Source organism: Macaca fascicularis, chromosome 7 (genome assembly GCF_037993035.2).
Source record: "Macaca fascicularis isolate 582-1 chromosome 7, T2T-MFA8v1.1".
In the NCBI taxonomy this organism is placed as follows: Eukaryota; Metazoa; Chordata; class Mammalia; order Primates; family Cercopithecidae; genus Macaca; species Macaca fascicularis.
The window spans coordinates 91,494,180-91,515,505 of record NC_088381.1 but is presented as its reverse complement, the minus strand read 5'-3'; the positions used below and the strand labels follow the sequence as shown (position 1 = coordinate 91,515,505).

The following is a 21,326-nucleotide window of genomic DNA, read 5'->3' as shown; positions in this document are numbered from 1 at the left end:
TCTAAGAAGACTGAGGCTCTCCACAGCTCCCCTCTTCTGAGTCGTCATCCAAATAGCCCTTTATGGTTCAGCTTCTAGCCATTAACCAGTTTCAAAGCTGCTTTCACATTTTTAGGTATTTGTTACGGAAGTGGGTATTTGTTACACTATTTCCACTTCTTAGAGTTTAGGTATTCGTTACACTATCTCCACTTCTTGGAGATAGTGACAAGAGGCAGGGAAATTCTGGGCAGAAGAGAGTAAGTCCATGGCAAGGGCCCCACCCACAAGCTGAAAAGCTTAATACCACGGCCCAAAGTGAGAACTTTACATCCTGTTTTCCCACTAAATGTTGCCTTATCCAAAATCACCCATGGCCTGCCCCACCCCCCATCCTATTCCCATAAAATCTCCAGGCTCCACCAGCAGAGGGAGAAGAGAAGAGGAGAAGACGAGAAGCAGCTGGACATCAGAGACTATGGTTGGACATGGGAGAGAAGCAGCTTGACTTCAGAGGGACAGCCTGATGGCATTGCTTCAGAGAGGAGGTCAGTCAGGGACAGCTGGACTCTAGGGGAAGATTATCTTCCTGCACCATCCACTTTTCAGCTCCCCTTCCCACTGAAAGTCACTTACATCAGCAATAAAATTTCCCACATTTACCATGTCCAATTTGTTTGTGCGACCTCATTCCTCCTGGATACTGAATAAGAACTCAGGTGTCGGTGCAAAAGGCTGTCACACTGATTCTCCACTGAGCCGTTAACACTTAAACCATCTGCAAATGGCAAAGCTAAAAGAGAACTAACTGTAACACTCTTTCTAGGGCTTCAGGGGTAATGGGCACCTCCCTAGATGCTGCCGCGAGGCCACATGGAGTTTTGCTCCTGCTGGTGCCCAAAAGCCCTCACCCTGGTTCCTGCATCCATTCACCTGTGCTCCCCCTCCTGTGAGGGGTGGAACATAGAGGGACCAAGCAAGTAGAGTCCACCTTGCTGGCACCGAAGCAGCCAGCTATTTCTAGTGCCTATGCACTCCAGTTCTTGCCCACAAAAAAATCAGGGAAATTTCCTGCTTCATTGGTTCCAATTTATGTCTTAGTCCATTCCTGCTGCTATCACAAAAGATCTTAGACTGGGTAATTTATAAACAATAGAAATTTATTATCTCACAGTTTTGGGAGCTGGGAAGCCCACTATCAGGGAGCCAGTGAATTTGCTGTCTGGTAAGGGCTTACTCTCTGTGTCCAAGTTGTTGCAACCTCTGGAAGGGACAAACACCATGTCCACACTTGACAGAAGGGATGGAAGGGAGGAACTCACGCCCTCAAACCCTTTTATAAAGGCATTAATCCCATTCCTGAGAGTGGAATCCTCATGGCCTAATCACCTCCTAAAGGTCCTGCCTCATAACACTGTTGCACTGGGGACTAAGTTTCAACATGAATTCCTGAGGCATGCAAACATTCAAAACACAGCAACAGCCTTCACTTACGGTGTTGCGGGAAACTGAGGACCAGACAGACCAATATGAGAGTACAGGAGGATTGTTTATTTTAGGTACACACCAGCTCAGCAGACTCACATCCAAAAAGCTGAGCATTAAACAAAGACAGAGTCAGGTTTTTATAAGCAGACTTACAATAAATAAAACAAAAGCAGTTAACCATATGATAGGTCACATAATCTATGGCATAGCATAACTTGTGACCTTGCATAGCTGGTGGTCTTGTAGCTGCATTGAAAGAAAAACAACAGCTGGCCAAATACAGACATTTGTAAAACATAATCATGCTTAAGAAGCCTGGGAAAGGAGTAACAGTAAAATAATTTGTCTTTTCTTGTCCTTCAACCTTGCTCTGGAGGGGGGTGTCTGGAGTCCATTCCTTTGGCCTTGGCTTCTCACAGTGTTATCTTATAACTGTGCTTGAAGTGAGCTTGCTGCACTTTCCTCTGCTAGGCAGAGGAAAACTTGTGCTTTTCTTTTTAACCCTTGCCTTGCCTGTTACTTTTCTTAGAGTGAATGAATGCATATTTATTTTTAAATTTCTGCCTCAGTTCCCTCTTTGATGCCTTTTATAAAAGAAGTTTAATAGAAGGCATCACTATTACTTAGTTCTGCCTGAAAAGACAAGTTTTTTCTTTAGACAAGGTCTATATTTACACAGCGCCATTAGCTGAGTGGTAGTTTGCCTAGCTACTCTTGCCTCTATACTTGATTGAATGCTTCTAACAAGGAGAGGTAAGAGACAAGGGAGTATTAGGCAACTTCCTAGTATGGCCAGAGCCACTCCTATTAAAGTCTTGAACCCTAAGAAAAATAAAAACTAGGCTTCCAAAGAGAGAATCTGGAGACCACCCTTTCCAAGTTTGAACTGGAACATGGGCTTATTTTCTCATTCTTGCAGTTATTTCCATAATTTCCTTTCCATTATTATTCATTTCCAGGCAGCAATTTGTTAGATTGAACTTTCTACATACTCCTCCTTCTTGGGCTAGGAGGTAGTCTAAAGCTAATCTGTTCTGATAGATAGCATTCCTCATTTTTGTGGCTTGCTGGGCCAGATGGGTTTGGGTTCCCTTTTTGATAACATATATGAAGGTTACTGGGTATGTGTGTATATAGACATGTAAGGAGAAATCTGCAGTCCACCAACATTTTGGTAAGCATAATTGACTTTTGCTGTGTGCTAGGGTGCCATGATATGCAATACCAACAATCTTTCTCTGGGGTCCCAGGGGAACAAGGTGGAGTTACTCTTGGCATGCATACATATTTGTAGTTATTTCTATAGTATCTTTCCAAAGGTAGGTTACCACAGATGGGTGAGTCTTGGTATGCTACCTAACGAGCATCAAAATACAGAGAAATAAGCCCTTGGTAAAAGGGAGGGACCCTGGTTTGGTTTAAGAGGAGGCCTTCTTTTGACTGCACAAATTTCAAACCATTCACCAGGTGAAAACTTGGGGTCATAACACACATAAGGTTGGTTATTTCCTGGGTCACAAATTGAGTAGGTGGTCTGATTATAAGTACCAGTTCCTAAGTGAGTCCCTGTACACTCATAATAAGTATGGTACAATAGAGTTTTAGTTATACTGTTCCCTGACCAAGTAGTATGTGTACAGTGGGGACACCCTTCTATGGGTGATTCTTCTAGCATGGTTAAGGGGAGTAACAACAGCAAAACAACGTACAGTATATTCATATCCAGCAAGGATAAAAGAAGTCCTTACCTGGGGAAAGAGGTTGAGCACAGCGACAGAACAATAGTAAAACAGTGTTACAGGAAAACTACTAGTCCCAAGATTTCTAACTACATTTACTTGCTTGACAAGTCCTCAAGCTTCAGCCATGCATAGACTAGTCAGCTTCTGGTGTGTGACTAGAGCAGGGCTTGTTGTTTCCTCAAGCTTCAGTCGTGTGTAGACTGGTCAGCCACTGGAGTGACCAGAGCAGGCCTGTCGTCCTCAGCAGCAACTCGGTCTCATCGCAGGATCAGCCGAGTCAAGGGGTCTGGGTCCTGCTGGCTGGTTCACTTGTCCTGAGCTGCTGGTTTCAACCAACTATGGTGGATCCAAGACACAACACCTGCAACTTTAACAGCAGTGGGAGCGGACAAGATTACCATATGGGGCCCATCCCACATGGGTCTTAGAGACGTTGGGTTCTACTTTTTAACCTAAACAGAGTTACCAGGTTTAAAGGGGTGTCAGGTTTATAGGCATGTTTTTCATGTACCTAGTTATGAACACTTTGCATGGCTATTTCTAAAGCCTGCGTTTGTTTTCTTAAAGTTAATTCACCTAGTTACTGGAGATCACCTTTTTGTTTGACTTATGGTTTGGGGTTGGCCCACCGAACAAAATCTCATAGGGTAAATACCCAGTTTGTTTGGTGGGGGTGCACCTGACTCAGAGGAGAACCACAGGCAAAACCTGATCCTATCTCAGATGAGTTTCCTGGCAACATTTCTTCAGTAGCTACTGGAGTGTCCGGTTCATGCATTCCACTTTTCCTGAACTTTGCGGCCGATAGGTTGTGTGTAACTTCCATTTTATTTTTAACAGTCTTGTTAAATCTTGCACTATTTCGGCTACAAATGCCAACCCACTGTCTGATTTTAAAGTCAGACGCAGTCCAAACCTGGGGATAATGTCTCTTAGCAGTACTTTAGTCACTTCTTGTGCTTCTTCTGTCATGGTGGATAAAGCCTCAATCCATCATGAAAAATGTGCAAATAAACACTAGCGTATACCGATAGCCTCCAGTATGGGGCATTTCGGTAAAGTCTACAAGAAAGTTTACACAAGGCATGAAGGCATGGCTCCTTCTTCTGTTCAGCATCCCAGAGGCGGGATTCTTTTTCTCCCCGTTACCCAACCTTTGTAACTTTATGTAGTGGCTTAGCCATCAGTGAGAAATTTGGAATCCAGATATGGCAGAATCCTGCTGCCTTCAACTTCTAATGTGACCACTGGATCCTGGAGGCCTAATGAAAAGGAACCTGGTCTGTCCTAGTCCTCACATCCTTCAGTTCATGCCAGCCTGATCGGATCAGTATCTGGTTCCTCTAAGGTGCAGCAGCCCTTGGCCGATGACTTCCTTATACCACAGCATTTACCACTCTCTTTATTACCTTCTGGACATTCATCCTTCCATTGTCCTTTCTTTTTGCATCCTACACATTAATCTCTTTCTAGCCTTGTCTGACTCTTGAATCCCTGCCTAACTGGACCTCTTCCACATCCACCTTCGTGTCCACATCCTCTCACATTGCTAATCTCTCTTTCTATAGAAAGACTGCTGCCAACAGATTGACCTTTTTCTTAAGTCTTCAATCTGCTTCCTTTTTCCTTCTTGAGTTCTCCTGCTCCTATGGCCTGCGGGGCCAGGCAATGACACGGGTCCCACCCCCACGCACACACTGCCCTTGGTCTCTCCTGTTTCCTTCCGATTTCTGTTTTTACTTTCTTCTTTCCTTTCTCACACTTACTCTTTTGGGCTGGGTGGGATCTGCACAACCGTAGTCCCCCTGGGCCATCATTGGTCCAGAGGCTTGGCAGATGCCTGCTGCAAAATGTCAGAATTATGCCCTTCCATCTCCTTTGCTTTTCTCCGGGTGCCAGTCCCCACCCCCCTCTTTTTCCAGATAGAGCTGGGCTGGGGAAAGGGACTTAAACCTTGGCATGCCTAGCTGCCTGGCACCACACTTGTTACTTTTGCTCTTTCCTGTTTTGTTCTCCGGTCCTGATTAACGTACACTGAGTGGCATTCATGCCTGCAGCTTCTGCTTGATGTCACCCTGGGCTTGCCCTACCAATGCTTTGTTTACCATGTGCTGATTTTCAGAAGCCTCAGGGTCAAATGGGGTGTAAAACAAGAATGCTTCACAAAGTCTCTGTAAAACTGACTTAGGCTCTCATCAGCTCCCTGAAGCACTTTTGAAATCTTCCCTATATTAATTGCCTTCTTTCTATCAGCTCTTATCCCTTGCAAAAGGAACCTTTTGGTACCTCTGCAAATGCTGAAGTTGAGTTGCATCCACCAGGTCTCAGCTGGGATCTTGATCTGGGAACTGACCCTGAGCATACGCCTGAGCATTCACTGTGTCTTCTGGTGCATGGGCTTCTAGCCAGTGGAGAGCTGCCTATGTTACTCTCCTGCACTCCTCAGTGTTAAATAATGTGAGGAGGAGCTGTCTGCAGTCTGGCCTGGTTGGATTGCGTGTCAGAAAGATTCATTGCATCAAATCTATAAGAGCTTGGGGCTTCTCCGTGTAGGAGGGAATGTGGCATTTCCAGTTTAAAAGATCAGTGGTTGAAAAGAGCTGGTAGCTGAAAGTTCATTGCCCCCTTGAACCTGGCCTTAGTCGTCATAATAGATGGGTACTCACATCTCCCTGAGAGGTATTTGCATAGCTCAAGCATGGCCAGATCTGAGACTGCCGCTTAACTATCTTGACTTCCTTCCCTGGCCTCTCCAGGCTCCGATTCTCCTATTGGGGTGAAACTTGGGGTGTGTTAGCTCCTGAATCTCATTCCTGGGGGGATGTTAGCCTCAGTAAAGCGGGGTAGGCTGGGACACATGGAGGAAGAATCTGTGTTCCCTCTGGCAGCTCCTGCAAAACTGGCTTCTCTTGCTGTTTCTGGGACTTCCCCTTTAACTCTGTGTCTGCCAGTGAAGCTGCTAAATAGGGCTGGATCCAGGCCAGTCTTGTCTGTGCTATATTTAACCATGAATCAATTTAAGGAAAATTTGTCTGGGTACCCTGGCTGTCCTCCAACCCCTGTCACCACCTTAAATGCACAGCCAATTATCCCTATCTATAGTTCTTTCAGTCAGCCACCCAACACCAAGAGAAGACCATTCTAATTCACAGAGAGTTCTCAATCTTTGGGGGTTTAGCTTAACTCCATAATCCCTTGCAAAACCTTTCTTAAAGTTCTATAACATGTACTCCAATGGAGTAAGTTTTGATGACTTTCCTCCCATTCCTCCCTTTATGGCACAGCACAATCACCCTTGTACACTCACTCTTCCTCTCATTTCAGCCAACTATACCATCTCCTATTATGGGAGTTTTCAGATGCTACTTGGCTTTGGAGCGATCCTTATTCTCACTACATCTCTGAGCTGTAGGGTGGCTCCTATTAGCCACATGCAGATCACCACTAGTCTTAGTTGGCCCCACACTTTCTCAGAGCACACAGTCCATGCTAAGAGATCTGTGACGCCCCACTTTGCAGCTGATGAACCTAATTAGGCCTCTCCATTCACACACTTTCACACGCTTCCCCATTCCCAGTTCCTGTGTTCATAATTGGGGTGGCAAGCCACTCTCGCCCCCTCTACTTCCCCAGTTGGGGTGGCGAGCCATTCTCACCACCTCCAGTTTCCTAGTTAGGGTAGTGAGCCACTCTCACCACCTCCAGTTTCCTACTTAGGGTAGTGAGCCACTCTCACCACCTCCAGTTTCCTAGCTGACTTAGCGAGTCCCTCTCACATCCTGTGTCGACTGGGGTGTGAGATTCGTCCAAATTGTTGAGCCACTCCTGTCACCCCCAGCCCCTCTGGGTCAGACTATTCAGCACACTCCAGGAGGTTATTAGGCTCCCCTTCCATCCCCATGGGACAGGTCCTGCCTTGGGCCCCAAAACCTTACCGCGGTTCCTGAAGCATGCTGTTTCTGAAATTGTCCTGTAGCTCCTTTCAGGTTCCATTGCACTGCTGGGTAGGGGGCGCCAGGTCAGGGGAGGGCTGATTTCCCCTCCAGGCTGAAGTTCTTCCAGTGGTGTCTGGGGTCACAGGTCTCCTGAGGCCCAGGACTCCAGCCACCAGAGCCAAAGGAGACAGTAAACCTGCTGTCTCTGGTGCCTTCGTGGTCACCAAAAATGTTGCAGGAAACTGAGGACCAGAGAGACCAATATGAGAGTGCAGGAGGATTGTTTATTTTAGGTACACACCGGCTCAGCAGACTCACACCCAAAAAGCTAAGCATTAAACAAAAACAGAGTCAGGGTTTTATAAGCAGACTTATAATAAGTAAAACAAAAGCAGTTAATCATATGATAGGTCACATAATCTATAGCATAGCATAACTTGTGGCCTTGTGTAGTTGGTGGCCTTGCAGCTGCATTGAAAGAAAAACAACAACTAACTAAATACAGACATTTGTAAAACATAATCATGCTTAAGATGCCTGGGAAAGGAGTAACAATAAAAGAATTTGTCTTTTTTTTTCCTTCAACCTTGCTCTGGAGCTGGGGGGTGTCTGGAGTCCATTCCTTTGGCCTTGGCTTCTCACAGTGTTATCTTATAACTGTGCTTGAAGTGAGCTTGCTGCACTTTCCTCTGCTAGGCAGAGGAAAACTTGTGCTTTTCTTTTTAATCCTTGCCTTGCCTGTTACTTTTAGAGTGAATGAATGCATATTTATTTTTAAATTTCTGCCTCAATGGGAGGGGGTGAGGAAAGAAGAGAACTCCTCACAGTCAGATTTATAAGACAGTGGGAGAGGCCAGATAATTATTTCTGTCTCCTCTATGAAGAGGGAGAGTGAGGTGGCAAAGGAGCAGGTTTGAGAAGACTGTCCTGGGCTGAATTGTGTCTATCTGCCAACCCCTACCCCTACTGAATTGTGTCTATCTGTCAACCCCCACCCCTGCCACCAATTCATACATTGAAGTCCTAACCCCAAGTACCTCAGAATGTGAGGTATTTGGAGGTGGGGTCTTTAAAGAGGTAATTATGGTTAAATGAGGACATTGAGGCCCTAATCCGATATAACTGATGTCCTTATAAGAAGAAGAGATTAGGATGTAAACACACATGAGGAAAAACCATGTGAAGACAAAGGGGGAAGATGGTCATCTGGAAGCCAAGGAGATAGGTTTCAGAAGAAATCAGCCCTGAAAACACACTGATCCTGAACTTCTAGCTTCCAGAACGGTGACAAAATAAATGTATGTGGTTTAAGCCACTCAGACTGTGGTACTCTGTTATGGTAACCTGCTATGGTTTGAATGTGTTTCCTAAATTTTGTTTGTTGGAACCTAAATCCCCAAATTCATATGTTGATGGCATTTGCAGGTGAGGCATTGACAGAAAATTAGGATGAGATAAAGTCACCAGGTTTTGCCTCCATTATGGGACTGGTGAGTTTATAAAGAGAAGAAAAATGCCTGAGCTGACATGCTCTTACCCCCTTGACAGGTAATGCCCTCTGTCTTGTTATAATGCAATAAGAAGGCCCTCACCAGATGTGGCCCCTCAATCGTGGACTTCCCAGCCTCCACAACTGGAATAAATAAATTTCTTTTTAAAATAAATTACTAGTCTGTGGTATTCTGTTAATAGCAACAGAAGATGGGCTAAGACAGAGCTTTAGTTGGGCCATGTGTGGTGGCTCACGCCTGTAATCCCAACACTTTTGGAGGCCGAGGTGGGCAGATCACGAGCTTAAGAGATCGAGATCATCCTGGCCAACATGGTAAAACCCTGTCTCTACTAAAAATACAAAAAAAATTAACTGGGTGTGGTGGCACATGACTGCAGTCTCAGCTACTTGGGAGGCTGAGGCAGGAGAATGGCTTGAACCTGGGAGGCAGAGATTGCAGTGAGCTGAGATTGCAACACTGCACTCCAGCCTGGTGACACAGTGAGACTCCCTCTAAAAAAAAAAAAGAAAAGACAGAGCTTTAGCAAACTAATACAATTGGTGGTTTAAATATGTGTTGATGGGGAATGGAAGTGGTCCTGAGTAGGATCATGTGGAAAAGGTGACAAGTGATATCAAAAGTCAATTTGCATTAAAAGCCAAATTTGTTAAGTGAATTTCTACAATTTTCCACAACTTAGCTATAGAAGAAAAGACATTTGGATTGATCAGGTACAAATATTCTCCCAACAGTGGACAGTGAAAAAGAAGTGAGGAAAGCAATTAAAGAACTTACAGGACAGTAACTGAAGGGATATATTGTGCAGTCTAAGCTATATAAAGAAGGAAATAAAATGAAAGAGGGGATTTACAGATTAGGACAATAAAGAGAGGTCAGGGAACAAGAATTCTCCATAATGTTAAAGAGCTGATGTAAGAGGAAATAGAGCAGACACCAGTGGAAAAGCAAGAATTTGTAGTCAGAGAATAGGACATATACATTTAATATTTCAAGATAGAAAGGACCTGGGTGATGACAAGTCTAAGTTACCAAGACAGTTTGAAGTGGCTGAAGTGAAGCTGAGCTGAAGCTCACTGGAACTGAGGATGTCAAGAAATAATAAGGATAAATATTAAATTAGTTGAACAAACAATTTACCCAGGATGAAGATAACACTTCAGGTAGGGATTCCATTTCAAGATGGCTGAATAGAAACAGCACCAGTCTGCAGCTCCCAGCACGATTGACACAGAAGACAGGTGATTTCTGAATTTCCAACTGAGGTACCTGGCTCATCTCACTGGGACTGGTTGCACAGTGGGTGAAGCCCACAAAGGGCAAGCCAAAACGGGGTGGGGCATTACCTTACCTGGGAGCACAAGGGGTTGGGGGACTTCCCTTTCATAGCCAGGGGAAGCCATGACAGACTGCACCTGGAAAATCAGGACACTCCTGCCTAAATACTGCATTTTCCCAATGGTCATAGCAAACGGCACACCAGGAGATTATATCCTGCAAATAGCTCAGCAGGTCCCATGCCCGTGGAGTCTTGTTCACTGCTAGTGCAGCAGTCTGAGATTGACCTGTGAAGCAGCAGCCTGGCAGGGGGAGGGGTGTCCGCCATTGCTGAGACTTGAGTAGGTAAACAAAGCAGCCAGAGAAGCTCAAACTGGGCAGACCCCACCACAGTTCAGCAAGTCCTGTTGCCTCTGTAGATTCCACCTCTGGGAGCAGGGCATAGCTGAACAAAAGGCAGTAGAAACTTCTGCAGACTTAAATGTCCCTGTCTGACAGCTCTGAAGAGAGCAGTGGTTCTCCCAGCACTGTGTTTGAGCCCTGAGAATGGACAGACTGCATCCTCAAGTGGGTCCCTGACCCCCATGTAGCCTAACTGGGAGACACCTCCCAGTAGGGGCCGAAAGACACCTCATACAGGTGGGTGCCCCTCTGGGATGAAGCTTCAAGAGGAAGTAATATTTGCTGTTGTGCAATATTTGCTGTTCTGCAGCCTCCACTGGTGATACCCAGGAAAACAAGGTCTGGAGTGGACCTTCAGCAAACTCCAACAGACCTGCAGCTGAGGGACCTGTTAGAAGGAAAACTAACAAAGAGAAAGGAATAGCATTAACATCAACAAAAAGGACAGCCACACCAAAACACCATCTGTAGGTCACCAACGTCAAAGACCAAAGGTGGATAAAACCACAAAGATAGGGAGAAACCAGAGCAGAAAAGCTCCAAATTTTAAAACCCAGAGCAACTCTTCTCCTCCAAAGGATCACAGCTCCTTGCCAGCAATGGAACAAAGCTGGATGGAGAATGACTTTGACTAGCCAACAGAAGTAGGCTTCAGAAAGTCAGTAATAACAAATATCTCCAAGCTAAAGGAGGATGTTCGAACTCATCGCAAGGAAGCTAAAAACTTTGAAAAAAGATTAGATGAATGGCTAACTAGAATAAATAGTGAAGACAAGACCTTGAATGACCTGATGGAGCTGAAAATCATGGCATGAGAACTACATGATTCATGCAGAAGCTTCAATAGCTGATGTGATCAAGTAGAAGAAAGGGTATCAGTGATTGAAGGTCAAATTAATGAAATAAAATGAGAAGAAAAGAGTAAAAGGAAATGAACAAAACCTGCAAGAAATATGGGAACATGTGAAAAGATCAAATCTACATCTGATTGGTGTTCCTGAAAGTGACAGGGAGAATGGAACCAAGCTGGAAAACACTCTTCAGGATATTATCCAAGAGAACTTCCCCAACCTAGGAAGGCTGGCCAACATTCAAATTCAGGCTACACAGAGAACACCACAAAGATAATCTTCAAGAAGAACAATCCCAAGACACATAATTGTCAGATTCACCAAGGTTGAAATGAAGGAAAAAATGTTAAGGGCAACAAGAGAGAAAGGTCGGGTTACCCACAAAGGGAAGCCCACCATATTAACAGCAGATCTCTCGGCAGAAACTCTACAAGCCAGAAGAGAGTGGGGGCCAATATTCAGCATTCTTACAGAAAAGAATTTTCAACCCAGAATTTCATATACAGCCAAACTAAGCTTCATAAGTGAAGGAGAAATGAGATCCTTTACAGACAAGCAAAAGCTGAGAGATTTTGTCACCACCAGGCCTGTCTTACAAGAGCTCCTGAAGGAAGCACTAAACATGAAAAGGAACAACAGGTACCAGCCACTGCGAAAACATGCCAAATTGTAAAGACCATCAATGCTAGGAAGAAACAGCATCAACTAACAAGCAAAATAACCAGCTAACATCAAAATGACAGGATCAAATTCACACATAACAATATTAACCTTAAATATAAATGGGCTAAATGTCCCAATTAAAAGACACAGACTGGCAAATTGGATAAAGAGTCAAGACCCGTCAGTTTGCTGTATTCAGGAGACCCATCTCACGTGCAGAGACACACATAGGATCAAAATAAAGGGATGGAGGATGATCTACCAAGCAAATGGAAAAAAAAAAAAAAAAAAAAGCAGAAGTTGCAATCCTAGTCTCTGATAAAACAGACTTTAAATCAGTAAAGATCAAAAGAGACAAAGAAGGCCATTACATAATGGTAAAGGGATAAATTCAACAAGAAGAGCTAACTGTCCTAAATATATATGCACCCAATACAGGAGCACCCAGATTCATAAAGCAAGTCCTCAGAGACCTACAAAGAGACTTAGACTCCCACACAATAATAATGGGAGACTTTAACACCCCACTGTCAATATTAGACAGATCACTGAGACAGAAGGTTAACAAGGATATCCCGGACTTGAACTCAGCTCTGCACCAAGCAAAACTAATAGACATCTACAGAATTCTCCACCCCAAATCAACAGAATATACATTCTTCTCAGCACCACATTGCACTTATTCCAAAATTGACCACATAGGTGGAAGTGAAGTACTCCTCAGCAAATGTAAAAGAATAGAAATCACAGCAAACTGTCTCATAAGACCACATTGCAATCAAATTAGAACTCAAGATTAAGAAAATTGCTCAAAACTGCTCAACTACATGGAAACTGAACAACCTGCTCCTGAATGACTACTGGGCAAATAACGAAATGAAGGCAGAAGTAAAGATGTTCTTTGAAACCAATGAGAACAAAGACACAACGTACCAGAATCTCTGGGACACACTTAAAGCAGTGCGTAGAGGGAAAATTATAGCACCAAATGGCCATGAGAGAAAACAGGAAAGATTAAAAATTGACACCCTAACATCACAATTTAAAGAACTACAGAAGCAAGAGCAAACACATTCAAAAGCTAGCAGAAGGCAAGAAATAACTAAGATCAGAGCAGAACTGAAGAAGATAGAGACACAAAAAACCCTTCAAAAGATCAATGAATCCAGGAGCTGGTTTTTTGAAAAGATCAACGAAACTGATAGACTGCTAGCAAGACTAATAAAGAAAAAAGGAGAAGAATCAAATAGACACAATAAAAAAGGATAAAGGGGATATAACCACCCATCCCACAGAAATACAAACTACCACCAGAGGATACCATAAACACCTCTATGCAAATAAACTAGAAAACCTAGAAGAAAGAGATAAATTCCTGGACACCTACACCCTCCCAAGACTAAATCTTGAATCTCTGAATAGACCAATAACAGGTTCTGAAATTGAGGCAATAATTAATAGCCTACCAACCTAAAAAAAAGTCCAGGACCAGATGGATTCATAGCCAAATTCTACCAGAGGTACAAAGAGGAGCTGGTACCATTCCTTCTGAAACTATTCCAATCAATAGAAAAAGAAGGAATCCTCCCTAACTTGTTTTATGAGGCCAGCATCATCCTGATACCAAAGCCTAGAAGAGAAACCCACAAAAAAAAGAGAATTTTAGACCAATATCCCTAGTGAAGATCAGTGCAAAAATCCTCAATAAACTACTGGCAAACCGAATCCAGCAGCACATCAAAAAGCTTATCCACCATGATCAAGTTGGTTTCATCCCTGGGATGCAAGGCTGGTTCAACTTACGCAAATCAATAAAAGTAATCCACATAAACAGAACCAAAGACAAAAACCACATGATTATTGCAATGGATGCAGAAAAGGCCTTCAACAAAATTCAACAGCCTTCATGCTAAAAACTCTCAATAAACTAGCTATTGATGGAATGTATCTCAAAATAATAAGAGCTATTTACAACAAACCCATAGCCAATATCATACTGAATGGGCAAAAACTGGAAACATTCCCTTTGAAAACCGGCACAAGACAGGGATGCCCTCTCTCACCACTCCTATTCAACATAGTGTTGGAAGTTCTGGCCAGGGCATCAGGCAAGAGAAAGAAATAAAGAGTATTCAATTAGTAAAAGAAGAATTCAAATTGTCCCTGTTTGCAGATGACATGATTGCATATTTAGAAAACCCCATCATCTCAGCCCCAAATCTCCTTAAGCTGATAAGCAACTTCAGCAAAATCTCAGGATACAAAATCAATGTGCAAAAATCACAAGCATTCCTATACATCAATAACAGACTAACAGAGAGCCAAATCATGAGTGAAGTCCCATTCACAATTGCTGCAAAGAAAATAAAATACCTAGGAATCAAATTTACAGTTGATGTGAAGGACCTCTTCAAGGAGAACTATAAACCACTGCTCAATGAAATAAAAGAGGACACAAACAAAAGGAAGAACATTCCATGCTCATGGATAGGAAGAATCAGTATCATGAAATGACCATATTGCCCAAGGTAATTTATAGGTTCAATGCCATCCCCATCAAGCTACCAATGACTTTCTTTACAGAATTGGAAAAAACTACTTTAAAGTTGATATGGAACCAAAAAAGACCCCACATTGCCAAGTCAATCCTAAGCCAAAAGAACAAAGCTGGAGGCATCACACCACTGGACTTCAAACTATGCGACAGGTCTACAGTAACCAAAACAGCATGGTACTGGTACCAAAACAGAGATATAGACAATGGAACAGAACAGAGGTCTGTTCTGTTATACCACACATCTACAACCATCTGATCTTTGACAAACCTGATAAAAACAAGAAATGGAGATAGGATTCCCTATTTAATAAATGGTGCTGGGAAAACTGGCTGGCCATATGTAGAAAGCTGAAACTGGATCCCTTCCTTATATCTTATACAAAAATTAATTCAAGATGGATTAAAGACTTAAATGTTAGACCTAAAATCATAACAACCCTAGAAGAAAACCTAGGCAATACCTTTCAGGACATAGGCATAGGCAAGGGCTTCATGACTAAAACACCAAAAGCAATGACAACAAAAGCCAGAATAGACAAATGGGATCTAATTAAACTAAAGAGCTTCTGCACAGCAAAAGAAACTACCATCAAAGTGAACAGGCAACCTACAGAATGGGAGAAAATTTTTGCAATCTATCCATCAGACAAAGTGCTAATATCCAGTATCTACAAAGAACTTAAACAAATTCACAAGAAGCAAACAAACAAACCCATCAAAAAGTGGGCAAAGGATATGAACAGATACTTCTCAAAAGAAGACATTTATGCAGCCAACAGACACATGAAAAAATGCTCATCATCACTGGCCATCAGAGAAATGCAAATCAAAACCACAATGAGATACTGTCTCATGCCAATTAGAATGGTGATCATTAAAAAGGGAATAACAGGTGCTGGAGAGGATGTGGAGAAATAGGAACACTTTTACATGGTTGGTGGGACCATAAACTAGTTCAACCACTATGGAAGACAGTGTGGTGATTCCTGAAGGACCTAGAGCTAGAAATATCATTTGACCCAGCCATCCCATTACTGGGTGTATACCCAAAGGATTATAAATCATGCTGCTATAAAGACACATGCACACGTATGTTTATTGTGGCACTATTCACAATAGCAAAGATTTGGAACCAACCCAAATGTCCATCAATGATAGACTGGATTAAGAAAATGTGGCACATATACACCATAGAATGCTATGCAGCCATAAAAAAGGATGAGTTCATGTCCTTTGCAGGGACATGGGTGAAGCTGGAAACCATCATTCTGAGCAAACCGTCACAAGGACAGAAAACCAAATACTGCATGTTCTCACTCATAGGTGAGAATTGAACAATGAGGACACTTGGACACAGGATGGGGAACATCACACTCCAGGGCCTGTCATGGGGTGGTGGGTGGGGGTAAGGATGGCATTGGGAGAAATACCTAATGTAAATGACGGGTTGATGGGTGCCGCAGGCCAGCATGGCACATGTATACCTATGTAATGAGCCTGCACGTTGTGCACATGTACCCTAGAACTTAAAATAGAATTAAAAAAAAAGATTTCATCAGCCCCCCCACAAAAAAAAAAAGAGTTCAGATAAAAAGGAATCTTGTGAGCCAGTTTTCTAGGAATGAGAGGAATGGCAGTAGGTTTTTTATTCAGTAAAAATTTATGGAGCATTTTCCATAATCCAAGTTCCACAGATATGACAGTAACTAATATTGAATGCTCCCTGTGATCCTGTTGGTCTTCCAGTGGAGGTGCCCACACTCTGGTGAAGATATGGAGGATGGTGATGAGTGGTTGAAGGCCTAAGGGTGTGAACCTATGAGAAACATATTTATATATGATAGTGGAGAAGTAATGAATTGGAAGTATGATTGGAGAACTAAGAGAATGTGGCACTCATAACTCTATCTACCAGAAGATAAACCCCATGATAATATCTAGAGATTGTGTATTTCTCATTCACCATTCTATTCTCAGTTCTACCTAGAAAATACCAGACACATAATAAGAATGCAGAATATTTGTGAATTAATGAAGTCAAGTGGTGAGTGGTGCATCGGAGAAATAAAAATATCCTCCAACTCAGGACTGAAAGTGTTTCATTTATTTGTAATGCTCCCTAAAACGACTCATGTTCAATTTATGGGCCTAGCATAAGATTTCCTCAGTCTGAAAATGTAAGCAGGAGAATCACTGAGCCAGATAGAGATGGCAGATCATTTGTTCAACAACTATTTATTGAACACCTGTTATGTGCAATGTGGATAGCCATGAACAGGACTGACAAGGTGCCTGGTCTTATGGAACCCACATTTGAGTAAACAAGATACATACACAAAAAAAACAAGCAAACACTCAAATAAAAATGATAAAGAGTTAAAAGTGCTATGAAGAAAATAAAATAGGGTATGTCATAGAAAGTGACTGTGGTGGGAGCAATATTATATAAGGTGGTCAAGGGAAGGTGTCTCATAGGGGGTGCTATTTGGTCTGAAACCGAAGTGACTTAAAAAAAAAAAAAAAAAAAGGTTTAGTAAGGAGAGTATCCAGGCAAAGGGAAAGGCATATGAAAAGATTCTGTGTGAGGAACTGTAAGAGGGTCAATGTGACCAAGGCATGGTGAGTGAAGGGGAATGTGGTAGGAGATGAAATCAGAGAGGAAAGCAGGGACTAGACTATGCAAGACTTGAAAGATTAAAGAATCCAGGCTGAAACACCGTGGCAGAGTTTGGTTGCTTCACCAAAATTTATTTTCCTTTTCTTCCTGAGCACACAGACAATATATATTTCCCAATCTTACTTGAAGTTGGATATAGCTTGGAAGTTTCAGAGGTGAAAAATACAACATATCAGATATAAATATTCATAGCAAATTAGGCATGGCAGAGGAAAAGATCAGTGAACTTCAAGATACAGCAATAGAATATACTCAAAATGAAGCACAGAGAGAAAAAGGCTAGAAAAAGTTCCAGAGTTTCAGTTACCTGTGAGATAATAGGAAATGGTGTAATAGACATGTAACTGGAGTCCCACATAAGGAGAGGAGAGGAAAGGATAGAACAAAAAAAAATTGTATAAACAAAGACTGAAGTTTTACAAATTTGAAGAAACTATAAACTCATATAGCATGGGAAAATAAACTCCAAGCAGAATAAACACATGCGAAAATAAAACCAAGGTACATCATAATAAAACAGCTGAAAACCAGTAATACAGAAACTAAAATCTTAAAATCGGCCATAAGGTGGGAAGGGTGAGGGCGGGGGAGACACATTACATACAAAGGAAAAAAAGAGAATTACACAGGCTTCTCATTATAAATTATGCAAGCCAGAAGACAAGTAAATGATCTCTCTAAAATGTTGAAAGTAAAAAATTATAAACCTAGAATTTTATAACAGGCAAACATATCCTTCAAAAATGAAAGGGGTCCAGGCGCAGTGGCTCAAGCCTGTAATCCCAGCACTTTGGGAGGTCAAGACGGGTGGATCACGAGGTCAGGAGATCGAGACCATCCTGGCTAACACGGTGAAACGCCATCTCTACTAAAAATACAAAAATTAGCTGGGCATGGTGGCGGGTGCCTGTAGTCCCAGCTACTCGGGAGGCTGAGGCAGGAGAATGGCATGAACCTGGGAGGCAGAGCTTGCAGCAAGTGGAGATCGCGCCACTGCACTCCAGCCTGGGCAACAGAGCGAGACTCCATCTCAAAAAAAAAAAAAAAAAGAAAAAAAAAAAAAGAAAGAGACATAGGAGAATAAAATGATAAGCCATAGACTGGGAGAAAATATTTGCAATACACATTTCTAATAAGGGACTGTATATAAAATATACAAAGAATTCTTAAAAGTCAACAATAAAAAAGTGAACAATCCAAATTAAAAATAGGCAAATGAGCTGAGCAGATATATTACAAATATAATATACAGATGGCAAATAAGCATATGAGAAGATGCCAATATCATATATGATTAGGGAATTGCAAATTAAAACAATGAGATGCTACTAAACAACTACTACAATGGCTAAAATCCAAAACACTGACAACATCAAACAGTCAGTTTGGCTGTTTAATACAAAACTAAACATATTTTTACCATATGATTTAGCGACCATGCTGTGTTATAAACTGAAGGTTTTTATGTCCCCATAGTTCATATGTTGATGCCCTAACCCTTAATGTAGTGGAATTTGGAGGTACGGCTTTTGAGAAGTAATTAGATCTATATGAGGTCATGAGGGTGGCCCTCCATAATGGGATTAGTGTGCTTATAAGAAGAGGCAGACACCAGAGCTTTCTCTCTGCAAGCAAGAAGTGAACCACCTGCAAGCCAGAAAGAGGGCCAGGAACCAAATCTGCAGCATCTTGATTTTGAACCAGAACTTAAAGACTGAAAAATTCTCAGCTTATCCAGAATGCAAAGAGTAGCATGGGTGTGCACAAACCACAGTTTTACAAGGAGATTAGTATGCATGTGTACCACAAAGTAAATCAACCATCCCAGCAGAGAAAACAGAGAGCATGCTTTCTCTCTTCATTATGTGAGAACACAGCAAGAAGGAGACCACTCCAAGCCAGGAAGTGGGCCCTCATAAGAACCTGACCATGCCGTTCCCTGATCTTGGACTTCCCAGACTCCAGAATTGTGAAAAATAAATGTCTGTTTTTTAAACCACCCAGTCTATGGTACTTTATTATAGCAGCCCAGGTTGACTACTACATGTGCCTAGGTATGTACCCAAATGAATTACAAACTTAAGTCTACACAAAAAACTGCACACAAATGTTTATGGCAGTTTCATTTGTAAATGCCAAGACTTGGAACCAAACAAGATGTCCTGTGGTACATCTGGACGATGGAATATTCAGTGTTGAAAAGAAATAATCTGGCCGGGCGCGGTGGCTCAAGCCTGTAATCCTAGCACTTTGGGAGGCCGAGACGGGCGGATCACGAGGTCAGGAGATCGAGACCATCCTGGCTAACATGGTGAAACCCCGTCTCTACTAAAAATACAAAAAATTAGCCGGGCGAGGAGGCGGGCGCCTGTAGTCCCAGCTACACGGGAGGCTGAGGCAGGAGAATGGCGTAAACCCGGGAGGCGGAGCTTGCAGTGAGCTGAGATCCGGCCACTGCACTCCAGCCCGGGCGACAGAGCAAGACTCCGTCTCAACAAAAAAAAAAAAAAAAGAAAAGAAAAGAAATAATCTATCAAGCCACAAAAATATACAGTGGAACGAACCTCTTAAATGTATATTACTAAGTGAAAGAAGACAGTCTGAAAAGGCCACATACTGTATGATTCCAACTATATGACACCATGGAAAAAAGCAAAACTAAGGTGACAGTAAAAAAAAAATAAAAATAAAAATAAAAAAATTAGTAGTTGCCAGAGTTTTTAGCAAGAAGGGAGAGATGAATAGGAGAAGCACAGAAGATTTTTAGGGCAGTGAACAGTTCTGTATGATACTATAATGGTAGCTATATGTCACTATGTAATCGTCCAAACCCATGGAATGTACACCACCAAGTGAGCCCTAACGTAAACTATGGACTTGGGGTGGCTATGACGTGTCAATGCAGGTTCATCAATTGTAACAAAGGTACCATTCGGGTATAAGACGTTGATAGTGGGGAAGGCCATGGGGGGCGGTGAGCAGGAGATATATGAGAACTCCCTGTACATTCTACTCAATTTTGCTTTGAACCTAAAACTATCTTTAAAAAATAAGTATTTTATGGCCAGGCGCAATGGCTCATGCCTGTAATCCCAGTGTGTCCGGAATTGGTGGGTTCTCGGTCTCACTGACTTCAAGAATCAAGCTGCGGACCTTCGGGTAAGTTCTTAAAGGTGGTGTGTCCGGAGTTTGTTCCTTCAGATATTCAGATGTGTCTGGAGCTTCTTCCTTCTGGTGAGTTCATGATCTTGCTGACAGGAGTGAAGCTGCAGACCTTAGCGGTGAGTGTTACAGCTCTTAAAGGTGGCATCAACCCAAAGAGTGAGCAGCAGCAAGATTTATTATAAAGAGCGAAAGAACAAAGCTTCCACAGTGTGGAAGGGAACCCAAGCAGGTTGCCGCTGGCTGGCTCAGGCAGCCTACTTTTATTCCCTTATCTGGCCCCACTCACATCTTGTGATTGGGCCATTTTACAGAGAGCTGATTGGTCCACTTTGACAGAGTGCTAATTGGTGCATTTACAATCTCTGAGCTAGACATAGAGGGCTAGACAGAAAAGTTCTCCAAGTCCTCACTAGTTTAGCTAGATGCAGAGTACTGATTGGTGTATTTACAAACCTTGAGCTAGACACAGGGTGCTGATTGGTGTATTTACAATCCCTTAGCTAGACATAAAGGTTCTCCAAGTCCCTACTAGACTCAGGAGCCCAGCTGGCTTCACCTAGTGTATCCCACACCGGGGCTGCAAGCAGAGCTGCCCCCTAGTCCCGCGCCATGCACCTGCACTCCTCAGCCCTTGGGTGGTTGATGGGACCGGGTGCCACAGAGCAGGGGGTGGCACTTGTTGGGGAGGCTCAGGCCAGGTGGGAGCCCACTGCAAGGGGAATCGAGCATGGCAGGCTGCAGGTTCTGAGCCCTGCCCCATGGGGAGGCAGTTGAGGCCCAGCAAGAATTCGAGGGCAGCACCGGTGGGCCAGCACTGCTGGGGGACCCGGCACACCCTCTGCAGCTGCTGGCCAGGGTGCTAAGCCCCTCACTGCCCAGGGCTGGTGGCACTGGCTGGCTGCTCTGAGTGTGGGGCCTGCCAAGCCCACGCCCACCCGGAACTCACACTGGCCCACAAGTGCCATGTGCAGCCCCAGTTTCAGCCCATGCCTCTCCCTCCACACCTCCCCGCAAGCAGAGGGAGCCAGCTCTGGCCTCAGCCAGCCCAGAGAGGGGCTCCCACAGTGCTGTCATGGGC

The 21,326-nt window shown here is 43.2% G+C and overlaps 1 long non-coding RNA gene across 1 annotated transcript; it reads right to left on the bottom strand.

The window, feature by feature from the left end:
* Window positions 1-1,509: 1,509 nt before the first annotated feature.
* Window positions 1,510-7,478, bottom strand: LOC141407265 (uncharacterized). Its single transcript, XR_012415624.1, has 2 exons — window positions 7,145-7,478; window positions 1,510-3,576 (listed from the first exon to the last, which is right to left on the bottom strand). It is a non-coding gene; the product is annotated as an uncharacterized lncRNA (long non-coding RNA).
* Window positions 7,479-21,326: the final 13,848 nt, after the last annotated feature.